The sequence below is a fragment of the Mastigoproctus giganteus genome, chromosome 8 (assembly GCF_048544385.1).
Source record: "Mastigoproctus giganteus isolate SK-2022 chromosome 8, ASM4854438v1, whole genome shotgun sequence".
NCBI classification, from domain to species: domain Eukaryota; kingdom Metazoa; phylum Arthropoda; class Arachnida; order Uropygi; family Thelyphonidae; genus Mastigoproctus; species Mastigoproctus giganteus.
Window position 1 is genome coordinate 74330567 of NC_143582.1, and position 12994 is coordinate 74343560.

Consider the following 12994-nt stretch of genomic DNA (forward strand, 5'->3'; position numbering starts at 1 on the left):
TTAAAGTCTGCCTGGTTCTGTCTGGTATTTTTAGTATATGAGGGTGGTTCTAAAAGTTGTTGTTGTTATTTGTTTTTAGGAGCATTAGCAACTAAGACCATATTGCTCCAGGGATATGCGGTGGTCATTCCCTGATCTTTCCGCATCCTTCGTATTTGGTGGTCATGGGCTCGAACCCTGATTTAATTGAGAAGCGTGTGCTATACACTGCTGCTCCTGCCCACCTGGCTACGGAGGCGCGTTCCAAAAGTAATGCACGTCACACCCGTGTGGCTTGGTAGTTGCTCCACTTGGTATCAGTTATAGTTTAAAAGTGGTGCCTCCTCCTTGCAGAAGGAAATATTAGCTGCATGTTTCTACCATATGGAGACCAGTTTACAATGTTTTGTCCCAGTGTCCTGAAATGGTTCTTTCCAGGATACTGGAACAAATATCTCTATTTTCCAAAATTTTAAACATCAATTCTTAGTGAATCAAAACCTTATTCTAAGAAAATAAGGATGACAGATGGGCAATTATTTCCCTTCCTACTCTTCCATCTATGGTGGTCTTAGCAGTACACATTCTGAGTGCACCCACTGTGTCATCCTGCAATGCATCTCTTACGCAATAAGAGGCAGGATCCATGGACAGCAGACAGATAATCTACCTTTCAATCTCCATTTATCTTGCACAAGGACAATGTTATTTTCATTACTAGTTCATCAAACATTCCAATTTTGTTCTTTAAAAGATGTAATATATAATAAGCTGAGAAGTAAAAACACTGGTTAGTTAAATTTATACTAAGCAATCATTTGGGTATTAAAAATTTTTGAAGCATTGAAGGAATTTTTTCCTTGCAGAAGAAAAAAAAGACTAAAATTTATTGTAAAATTTTCTGAATCGCCATTACTAAAAAATTAAATGTTCTGAAAGTTCCACAAAAGAGGTTGTAAGTTATATACAATAGATGATTGAAATTCTTAAATTACACACTGAAGAAAAATTTCTTCAGTGTGTAATTTAAGTTTAAGTACTGTTTGTGTAGTTTAAGTACTTTAAGCACAATTTAATTAAATTAATTTAAGCACAAGTATATTTTAAGCAAAGTAGCAAATATTACATATTCCTACTGCAACAATCACTAACTACCATTTTCAAGTTAAAATTTATTTTGCCAACAATCTACTGCCACACAGCTCCAACTATCTTTCTTCTTGATTTCCCAGCATCAGTCTGAATACCCAGCCCTCTAAATATCTGGTTCATTAAAATATCTGGTTCATTATCTCTACTATTAAATTATTCTACTATATAGATGAAAAAAATATCTGCATTCTGCTTATATGTTTACATGCCTCTACATTGGAAACTGCTCATTCCCTCACTAACTGTACATTAATTCATTAATCCTTCTAGGTTTCATCATTCATCAAAATTATAGTAAATTATGTGATCCCATTTATTTTTGCATGAACTGTTTTGGCATCTTTTCCTATCTTTTCTCTCTGTGCCTTGTAAGAGGCAAATTTCATTAGCTTTGCATTTTCTTTCTGCTTTTGCTTCAGAATTCTTGTTAATAACTTTGACAATTCTGAAAATATTAGCTAAGTACCCTTTTAACTTATACCATGTCTTTTGTACTTGTGTCTGCTAAACCATCCCTATCTCCCACAACTGTAACGGCATTATAAGCTGTATGCAATGTTACTAAAGTTCCTTCTTTTAGGTATTCTAACAGAACCTGTTTATTTAGAGAGAAGTCATTTTCAACATACATAATTCATAATGCAACAAAGTTCACTAAAATTAGTCTTGTTTTTGAAAATCTGGACAAAAAAAGAATCCATCTATCACTTTAACTGAAAACTTTGCAAATTTGTCACTCAATTCTTTTTAATCTTTATAATATTCAAGATTGGCTTAAAAACTGCCAAATGGCATTTTCTGTTCTGAAAAAGGAGCCTAAATTATTTTTATTTTCTCAAGTTCCTGGGCTAGTACTTTCATATGATGAATGCAGCAAGCTGGAGACTGAATAATCCAGTATAGAACCAAGTCATGGGGAAGCTCTAACAAAATGACACTTCAGAGGACAGCACGTATTCAACTTCTGTGTTGCTGGTTGCAAAAATTCTCTGCAGCTATATCTCTGCTTCTAGTTCTAAAGAATTTTAGGTGCCTATTACAAAATAACCTATAGATATAGATAGCATGTCGTCACTCTTGTAATGTCAATTTGCCTCAACCTGAAGCTAATTTGTGTTTCACCCATTAGCTTCCTCTTTGACAAATCTCTCCGTTAAATCTCTTAAAAGAGCTTCCAGTGACTTATGCTGAAAGGAAAATATAGGTTAGGAATTTGATATCTTCTGAGAAATGACTCATATAAAGAACCCATGATTAAAAAAGGATTAATCAAGCCTTCCCTTATAATCTCTACAAACTGTGATGACTATATGTGCTTGGACCAATGAAATACTTCTTCAAATCACAGCAAATCTCTCAAACATCAACAACTCTTTCAACTACTGATGAGTTTTGGAGCTATCAACTTAAACAAAATTTTAAGTTCTCATCTAAAAAATCCTTAAAAAAAAAAAAAAAAAAAGTTCTGAGGAATTAGTTTATCTGCAAATGAGAATTTTTTTTTTTTGATCATGCTGAAAGATACCATGAACAATACAACGTTGACAGCCACAACTAACAAGCTGTAACAATTCAATGGATCATATTCATTGGAAAAAAGCCCCTTAGTTCACTGACTAAGGCATAGTTCACAATGGGCCTGATCAGTGAATTTACATCATTTTAGTAGGAAATTTTAATGCATTAATAATACCATAGAGTGCATTACTTCTGATACCAACCTTAGAAAAAACATTAGATAATCCACAAAATTAAGAATAATAATTAAAAAATATTTAAAAAAAATCAGCTCAAGGAGGCATTTTGTAACTAAAAAATGTATATATGGCTATTGTGCAGTTTGTTTCAAAGGAATTAATGCTGCTGATACTCCAAGAAAAGCAGTATGCAGTAATTTCTATTGATGCTCAAAAATTATCTATGAGGGATAACAATGTTTATATTACAATTTCTAGCTTAACCTACAATCAATATTAATAATAACCAACCTTATACTATATTAAAATAAACACTACCACCAAAGACAAACATAAGAAATAAAACTTCATTATAGTAATTGAAAAAATAAACATAGCATAATGAAAAATTTTATACAGTCGAAGCTCTATATGAACCCCCCCCCCCCCACAGAGGAATGAGAAAACATTTGTTACATCAGAAGACATTATATCAACTATTCATAAAATAGCATTAGGTTAATCAGAAATTGGCCGGAACCAACCACATAGGACATTATAACGTGTGGGATGTTAAAAAGAGGATCACTATAAAGTGCTTCGACTGTATAACAAAATCTAAACTATATGAATAAAAATAAGAATGATAATAAAATAAGGATAAAGAATAAAAGCACTAAAAGTGATAAAAATAATTTTATTTTTATCATTTTTAGTGCTTTTATTCTTTATTCTTATTACACATAAAGAAGCTTTTGAAGTAATGTGCTCCTTTATCAACTTTACCCGAATGCATTGCTCAGACAACTTCATGTCTCTATCCATTACCCCATCTTGGGTGTAGTAATGATAGAGACACCAGTATAAAGCAGATATTTTTGGATAGCAGCATCAGTAATTCCAGAATAATATACCAATTTGTATGTTATTGCAGGATTACTGCTATCCATATACAGTACCTAGCATTTATTAATGTTAAACCTGAATTGCCATTTCTCAGTCCACCCGTCTAATTTCTCTAGGTCTTTTTGCAGTAGCATATTCTGATTACTATCACGAACAACCCTACCAATCTTTATATCATCAGAAAACTTAGACATTAATCATCAATATCATTAATAAATACTGAAAAAAGTAAGAGACCCTGCAGTGAATCCTGAGGGACTCCACTAATAACATTAGTCCATGAAGAACAGTTCCCACCCACTGATTATGTGGAAGATGGGAAGTGTTTCTGTAATGATATCAGTGTCTTCAGAATGAACTGGGCAATATAATACTATCCTAAAATCAACAGTGTATATTAATTGATGCCTCAAAATTAAGTTTAAAAGCAGTTTCGCTACACAATGGAAACGCATCCGCATCAGTTCCTTTACTTCGAGCACATTGAAGTACCATGACTTTGCTTCTTGGAGTATCTGTGGCTATCTTAAGACAACTGAATTACTCACTGGTCTACAGGAAGGTTTCAAAGAATGCTGTTGTTTTCTATGTTTGTGGACAGTTGTACAACAGAAAAGTAGTATGAAGCAGTGGGAAAAGAGGGAGTAATACAAAATACGTTCCACTGATCAAACCAAAAAAAAATTTTTTTCTTCCACCTTTGCATATAAAGCTTGGATTAATGAAGAATTTTGTTAAGGCTCTGGATAAAGAAGTGAATACTGCTACCTTAGGGAGGTGTACCCAATTTAACAGATATAAAACTGAAAGAAGGAATTTTCATTGAGCCTCAAATAAACAAACTCTGCAACGACAATGTGTTTGAAACCAATATATAAGCAGTTGTGCATGAACTTCTTGGAAAAAAAGAAAGATAATTATGAATCTCTGATGTCAACTATACTGCAATGTTATAAAGACATGGACTGCTAAATATCATTGAAAATTCATTTTCTTCATTCCTTTCTTAGTTTTTCCCCTCGAAATTTGAGAGATGGAAGTGATGAGCAAGAAGATATCATCAGGACATGTCTACAAATGGTACCAAGGTCGCCAAGATACTGCCATGACTGGAGATTACGGATGGTTTTGTAAGAGGGTGAGCAAAATGGGCCGAAAAATTCTCTAAGTACCAAACATTTCTAAAGTAATAAAGTATATAGTACACTATGTTAGATTAAAGTATTTTAAAATGAATAACACTTATTTTTAAGATAGCATGTATATTATTGCAGTGGTTCCCAACCAGTGTGTGTGCCCAGCAACATTAGTATGCTATAGTACACTTGAGTTCAATGACAATCACTATTAAGGTGTGCTGTGAATATGCATTTTTTAACTTCAAGTGTGACTTGGATGACAAAAAGATTGAGAACCACTGTATTATTGTATAATATCTGAAATTAGTCATTCATTAAGTTACTAAAATTTCAGTATACCTTCCAAGAGAGACATGACAGACACGATTTTGGTATTTTTGTAATCATATACAGTACAGTATAATAAACAAATAAAGTCATTAAGTCTAAATCAATCAAGTAGGAATTACGGTCATCACGGTGTAAGTATTTTCAGTTTAAGCTACAATTCCACTTGCAGTTTATGAAGATTGTAGGTTATTGGTTGGTAGAAATAGTCTTCCGTAATGAGAGAATCTTGAGGGAAAAGTCTTGCAGTGATTGAAAGTTATTTTTAGAAGACAAATATATTTTTTTGACCAGGTAAGATGTGACCAGTGCTTGTAAATGACCTTTGTAGAGGATTTGTAAGCTAGATCCTCAGGAGCACCACAAAACCGTGTTGTGGAAAGGTTGAACTAAAATAGCTTGGTATTGAATTAGCCATAGCTACAAAGGCTAACAAGTGAGTGTGCTTGGAGTGAACCACTGCAAAGTAGCCTTGTTAAAATGGAGACAAAAGGAAAATAACTTAAGTACAACATAGTTCCACATATGGCAGAATTTTTGGCCCCATGACCCCCATCCAATTAAAAAGATCCTTTAAAACATTGTTGGCATTAACTTCCAATTGAGCTCTTGAATTACCATAAAAAAATAAGGCTATATCATCAGTAAAGGCTAAAGAGGAATAACATCCATACTGCTTAAGAAGCATTAGCATTAGTAGAGGCATTTGATGCAAGAAAGCAAGCTTATGCAGCATCAGCCAAAAAAAAAAAAAAAACACCACTTCCACTTCACCCCTCTGTTCGTTCAAAATACCTGTCCAGCTGAGCCTTAAACTTATTTAGGCTATCAACCTCCGCTACAAGGGGTGGAAGTCTGTTCCACCAACCAGCCACCCGCTGGCTAAAGGCAAATTTCCACACGTCTATCCTACATCTGTCTTTCCTCAATTTGAATTTATGCCATCTCAGGTGATTATTCTGAGCTAGAGGAAGAATCCCATCAGCATTGAGCATGCTCAAACCATTCAAGGCTTTATACACCTCTATCAGATCACCTCGCTGGTGCCTAGTCTCCAGACACTGTAATTTGCAAAACTTAAGCCTTTCTTCGTAAGAGCACCCCCTTTGTTCCATTCACTAATCTTGTTGCCCTTCTCTGTACTCGTTCCAGCAGCTCTACATCCTTCTTGAAATGAGGCCTCCAGACCTGTATACAGTACTCCAGGTGTGGCCTGACCATTGCCTTATACAAGGGAATAATCACCTCCTTATCCCTGCTGGAAAAATTCCTGTATATCATTGACAATACTCCATGAGCTACTCTTGCAGCCGCCGCCTCCGTAGCCAGGTGGGAAGGAGCAGTAGTACGTAGCACACGCTTCTTGATTAGACCGGGGTTCAAGCCCGTCACCACCAAATACGGAGGATGAGGAAAGGTCAGGGAATGACCACCGCATTTCCCGGAGCAATATGGCCTTAGTTGCTAATGCTCCTAAAAACCAAAAACAACAACTCTTGCAGCCCGTCTGCACTGCTCAGAGAATTTCATATCTGCCTGCACAATTACCCCCAGGTCCTTTTATTTCTCTACCACTGTCAGTGTAGTACCCAAGAGTTGATATGTTGCTCTGGGGTTGCTGTTTCCCATGTATAGTACTTTACATTTGTCAATGTTAAACTTCATTTGCCACCTCTCAGCCCATCTGCTGAACCTTTCCAGATTCTGTTGCAGCAGCATAGTGTCAGTAGTGTCCTTGACAACCCTGCCAACCTTTGTATCGTCTGCAAACTTGGACATTAAGCTTGATATACCATCATCAATATCATTTATAAATACAGAAAACAATAATGGACCCAACACTGAGCCCTGAGGGACTCCACTAATAACATTAGTCCACGATGAGCAGTGTCCATTGATTACCACTCTCTGTCTTCTCCCCCTCAACCACCGCTTTATCCATAGCAGCAATTTGCCTCCAATGTCACACTGCTCCAATTTGTGTAGCAGTCTTCCATGTGCAACAGTATCAAAAGCCTTTCTAAGATCCAAGTATATAATATCAAAGCTATTCCCTGCATCCAGTTCTTTTGTGACTGCATCATAGTATCCAATCAAATTGGTCAGGCAAGACTTCCCCTTAACAAAACCATGCTATGTCCGAGCTATAACTGAAGTCTTGTCTAAATGATCCTGCAGTGCTTCTTTAACCAGTGCCTCCATTAATTTTCCTGGAACAGAAGTTAAGCTCACAGGTCTATAATTACTTGCGTCAGCCTTTGATCCTCCTCTGTGAATTGGGGTCAACATTTGCACATTTCCAGTCTATGGGTACCTCCCCTGAGTCCAAGGAAGCTCTCATAATTATGGCTAAGGGTTTGCTTACTTCCTTTGCTGCCTCCTTTAATATAACTGGATAGATCCCATCCACCCCGGGTGCCTTTCTTGTGTTTATCTTCAACAGTTTCTCCTCCACTTTACTCCCAGTTATTTCAAGATTCTGTAGCTTACTGCTAGAGTTGAATACACCTCTGGCATTCCCCTCGCTGAATAACTCCTCATGTGTGAATGTCGATGCAAAATATTCATTTAGTTTGTTAGCTACCTGAGCAGGATCATCAACAGTTGACCCATCAATATCAAGTGGACCAATCTGATTCATCCCCTTCCTTCTAGAGTTTACATAAGTAAAGAACTCTTTGCTGTTTTTCTTTGCATCCCGTGCCAAGGATTTCTCGTAATCTGCCTTCCCCTGCCTAACCTCTTTTGTAACTTGGTTGCATATCAACTTGTATCTATCATAGGCTTCTGTGTCATGTGTAAATTGGTAAGTATCCCATGCATTTTTCTTCTCTGCCATATGCCTCATTAGTTCATCTGACATCCATTTTGGCCTAAACCTTGAACAATATTTCTTAGTTGGTATGTAAAGCCTAGTAGCTTCCAAGATAAGTTCTTTGAATGCTTCCCATTTTGAATTTGCTGTTGGTAACATCATCAGTTGGTCCCACTGTATAGAATTTAAATACTGTCTCAGTCCATCGTAGTCGCCTTTACGGAAGCAATAACCCTTCTCTTTACCCCTAATGGTAGTTACCTCTTTGAGTAAACCCCACTTCAGCACACTGTGATCACTGCCACCTAGTGGTTCATTTATCTGCAGATTCTTAATACATGAAGAATCACTGCTGATAATCAAATCAAGAGTATTACTCCCTCTAGTTGCCTCCCGAACATGCTGATGTAGAAAACAATCGTCCAATAAATCCACAAAAGCCCTGCTAGTGTGTGAGTGACCAGCCCCCAAATTCCAGTCAATATCTGGGAAATTAAAATCTCCCATTATAAGACTCTCTGATTTACTGGCCCACTCTATTTCCCTGTACAGTTTCTTATTATACTCATCAGAGTCATTAGGCCTATAGCACACTCCTACTCTCAATTTTGATCTCCCAATGCTTATGTCACACCAAACTGACTCAACACTGCACTGTCCAGCGATGTCTACTGGCTTCACTTCCTTGGTTTTTATGTGTTTCTTAACTAATAGCATAACCCCTCCCCCCTTCCTATCCTGTCTATCCTTTCTGTAGACGTTGTACTCCCCAAATTCCAGTTCTGCATCCCTTATATCTGTGTGACACCATGTCTCTGATAACCCAACAATATCTGCCTTTGATGTTTTGAGCAATACCTCAAAGCCACTAATTAAGGATTAGTTTCAGGAAGAAGGGACATAAAATGGAGTCCTGAGGACAGCCACAAAAAGCAGGTTTAGTCATGGAATGATAACTGGAGGCTGCAGTGACAAATCTGTTGAAAAAAAAATCCCTAATGGTTAGACAAGCTACTTAGGCCACTGAAGAAGATGGAGATATTCGAGGGCACTTTCCCACCAAAGGGAATCAAAGGTGCCATCAAAATCCACAAAAACAACAATAGGGTAAGTATGAGTGGTGAGATGGATGAGTCTCGTACATTCAACAAGAGAAACTTCAGTGCCAAGACCAGGAAAGTAACTGTACTGATTAACAGCAAGGCAACTGTTGTTCAGAAGTGTGGAAAGCTTAAAGGATGTATAAGCATGAGGTGAAAGAGGTTTGCCAGGTTTTTGTAATATCTTTAGTAGAGCACATTTTTAAAATATTGGAAAGGATCCTGGCTGAAGCATTTGTTATAGAGATTTCTATATAACATTTGTTATACAGAACTAAAATAGTTGGACAAAGAGAAAAGTTGAACTATAAATTCTCCTTTTATAGCATCAAAACTTGGACACTCACTGGGTTTGATTTTTTGAACTGCAGACTTGACCTCATCAATTGAGAACAGATCTGAAGACAATTCAGGAAAATATTGGATATTAAGCTGTCTGATTATAAGATGTTCTGGTTCATCTATAGATTGATCATTATAAGGGAAAATGAGAGTCAAGAATAATGTTTACTATATTGCAGAAAGTTCCATATCATTGGAGATTACAGTGTTATAAATAACACTGTAATCAACCTCAGGGGAGATCAACCTCAGAGTTTTATAAATTAAACCCCAGGGATACTCCTTGTCACCCAAATTCAAGACTCATTTTTTCCATGATGATATTTTACTTCTAGTAACAGCCTTTACATAATTTTTTTTTTTTTTTTTTTATCATGATAGATGTCTTTCAATCCTTGAACATCATGAGAAGACCAGGTACCTCTACGTTGTTGATAGTTTTGTGCATGGTGAAAAGCACACCTGGCAACTGAAAGTTTGGGAATCTACCAGCAATTCATTTTGGAGAGAAGTGTTTTTAATCTAGAAGTGGAGTTAGCAGTTTCAATTAGAGCAATCTGAACAGCAGAAAGCCAATTCAGTAGCAGATAATTCACCAAAAGATTGAGTGCTAACTAAATTGGTTGCAAGAACTCTAGAAAATTTGTTCCAGTCCACACTGTTCAAAGAGTAATGAGAAAAGAATTTCAAAAGTAGAGGTACAGAAACGTCTAGATTACCAAAAAGTAAATCAATAATATAGTGATCAGAGGTAGTTTTGTTATTAATAATGTCCCAGGAAGTGATAAATGAATAAAAAGAATTAAGAGGAGAGAGAAACATCAGTGTTAGATGAACCCTGTAACATTTGGAATGTGAATGACATATTAGGAATATTAAGGATATTTAACTGAAGCTGGAGAATGAAATTGTATAAAAGTTTACTGTGAGAATCAGAATAGGGCAAGGATGGGGACTTAGTTACTGCCAATAAAAACCTTTGAAGCACTCAAGAGTTCTTAAATCACAATCAAGAAATGTGAGATTAGTTTCCAGATCAGAAATCAGCAGACAGTGGACAGAAAAAAAGTAAGCAGAATCAAAATGGACCAGTAATGAAGGCACCAGTAATAACCATGCACTGGCTGAAAATGATAATAGAAGAAAGAATTGCAGGATGGTCAACCATAATTATCCTGGCAGTGACTGAATAACCAGAAACTTTGCCATGCAAAGTATAGGGTTCTTGAATCAAAGCCATATCAACAGATTCTTCAAGAAATACTGTCATAGTTCATCAGTAATAATACAAGCTCAGTGAGTGTTAGTTTGAATCACCTTAACAAGAAGGATCACAATGAGAGTCAGAACTGCTAGCTCATTGGAGGGGATGGTATGTGTGGCATGGGTGTTTAATGGTGCACAAGCTGCTGTGGCTATATTGCGCCTATTCATAGGAATGTTCAAAAAATACAAATAAATAAATATTTAATGTGAAGACAGTTCAATCTCATTTCATGTCAGAAACTAATCATAGTCGTTCATACATTCCTATTTGTTTCAAATAACAGAAAAGTTCATTAATATTTGCATTTTCACCAATAATATCATTTAATGTTATCCGCTCTCGGAGATTTGCCAGATAATGAAATGTTGAAGTTCGATGTTGTTGATAATGTGGACAATCTATCAAAATATGTTTGACGGTTAGATGTTCAGAGCAGTGTGAACACTGAGGGGGATCATCGCCTGTGAGTAGATGGAGGTGTGTTAGATGGGTATGTCCTATTCTAATCCATGCAAGTACCACTTCTTCTCGCCATAATGTCTGAATGCATGAGTGCCAAAATTTTGGGTCCTGTTTCAACTGGAAAAGTTTGTTATTTGTTTGTTTATGCCATAGCTCTGTCCATTGTGCATGGTATGCTGTTTGAATTATAATATTATAATCATAAACTGGAATAAAGACAGAGGTTAAGTCTAATGTTGACGGATTTTTAGCAGAAATATCAGCCAGCTCGTTCCCTTTGATGCCTGAATGTGCTGGAATCCAGCAAAAGTTCACTCGTTGCTGATGATCTTTAATTTTTAACAGCAAATTCTTGATTTGATTTAATACAGGGTGATCCTTATGAGAGAGATTCTGCATTGCTCTAATTGAGCTGAGAGAGTCGGTGTAAACTAAATATTTTGCAGAGGGGTGAAGAGTCAAATTTTCAAGAGCTAATTGTATTGCATATAATTCCGCTGAAAAGCTGCTGTACTCAGGTGGAAGAGAGGCTGATATGATAGCAGAGGGAAACACTGCTGCTGCTCCAACAGTTGAATGAGATTTGGAACCATCAGTATAATATCAGTAAGAAGTCAAAATAGTTTTGAATATGGCTAGCATGTAGTTGTTGCACATTCAGAGTCGGTAAGCAATTCTTTCCCCATTGGAGAAAATAATTATCATAGGCTGGTTGAGGAAATGGAATCCATGGTGGGTGAGAATAATTCTTTCTGTGCTGCCTATTCTGGAGAGGGACATTCCAATTTTGTGCTATTTCAAGGAGCCGTAGGCCTGCTGGTCGTATTTTATTTGGTTTATTTCTATAGAGATTATGAAATGGTGGATTAAAGAGATATGGTTGGATGGGGTGCAGAGAACAGTTTTGTATTCTGGCTGCATATTTAAGTAGTAAGTAACATTTTTCTGCGGAGGTACAGAGGGGGATCATGGGCTTCAATATATAGACTATAGGTTAGTAAAGTCCTATAAGCACCAAGAGCAATCCTCAGTGCATTGTGTTGTACAGGATCGAGCCAGCACAATACACTCTTTCGGGCAGAATCATAAACTGGGGCACCGTAATCCAACCGAGATCTAATCAGTGCTCTGTATAAGAGCAGCAAAGTTGTACGATCTGCTCCCCAAGACTGGGCAGATAGAGCTCTTAGCATGTTCAGCTTTTTCAGACAGGTAGTACGTATTACTTTAATGTGCTCAAAGAAATTTAACTTGCTGTCTAATATTAATCCCAAGAATCTAATATTGTTGGCAATCGGGATGGTGGAATTTGATAACTGAAGTTCAGGGTCTATATGTAATTTACGTTGATTACAAAAGTGGATTGCAACTGTTTTCTGATGGGAAAGCCGATATCCATTGAAATCAGCCCATATTTGAATTTTATTGAGGGACATTTGCAATTGCCGTTCAATAGATCTCATGCTCTGAGAATGGCAAGAAATGGATAGATCGTCAGCATAAAGATAGGCTTCTACAGTATTTGGAAGTTCTTTTGAAATGGAATCAATTCTAAGGGCAAATAGGGTTGCACTCAAAACCAACCCCTGTGGTACTCCTTCTTCCTGCAAGAATGTAGAAGAAAGGGAGTTTTGGTATTGAACCTGGAAAGAACGGCTCTGGAGGAAGTTCCTAATAAATATAGGCAGGTTGCCTCGTAGACCGAGATTATGTAGGTCACTGAGAATGCTATACCGCCAGGTAGTATCGAATGCCTTTTCTATATCAATGGAGACCTGACAAGGTGTTCGTTTTTCACAAATGCATTGCGAATTTCAGATTCGGCCTTG

The 12994-nt window shown here is 36.8% G+C and overlaps 1 protein-coding gene across 1 annotated transcript in view; it reads right to left on the bottom strand.

The window, feature by feature from the left end:
* The window catches only part of SCOT (Succinyl-CoA:3-ketoacid CoA transferase), a 180886-nt gene that overhangs the window by 93947 nt on the left and 73945 nt on the right, over positions 1 to 12994 (bottom strand). The window lies entirely within an intron of this gene.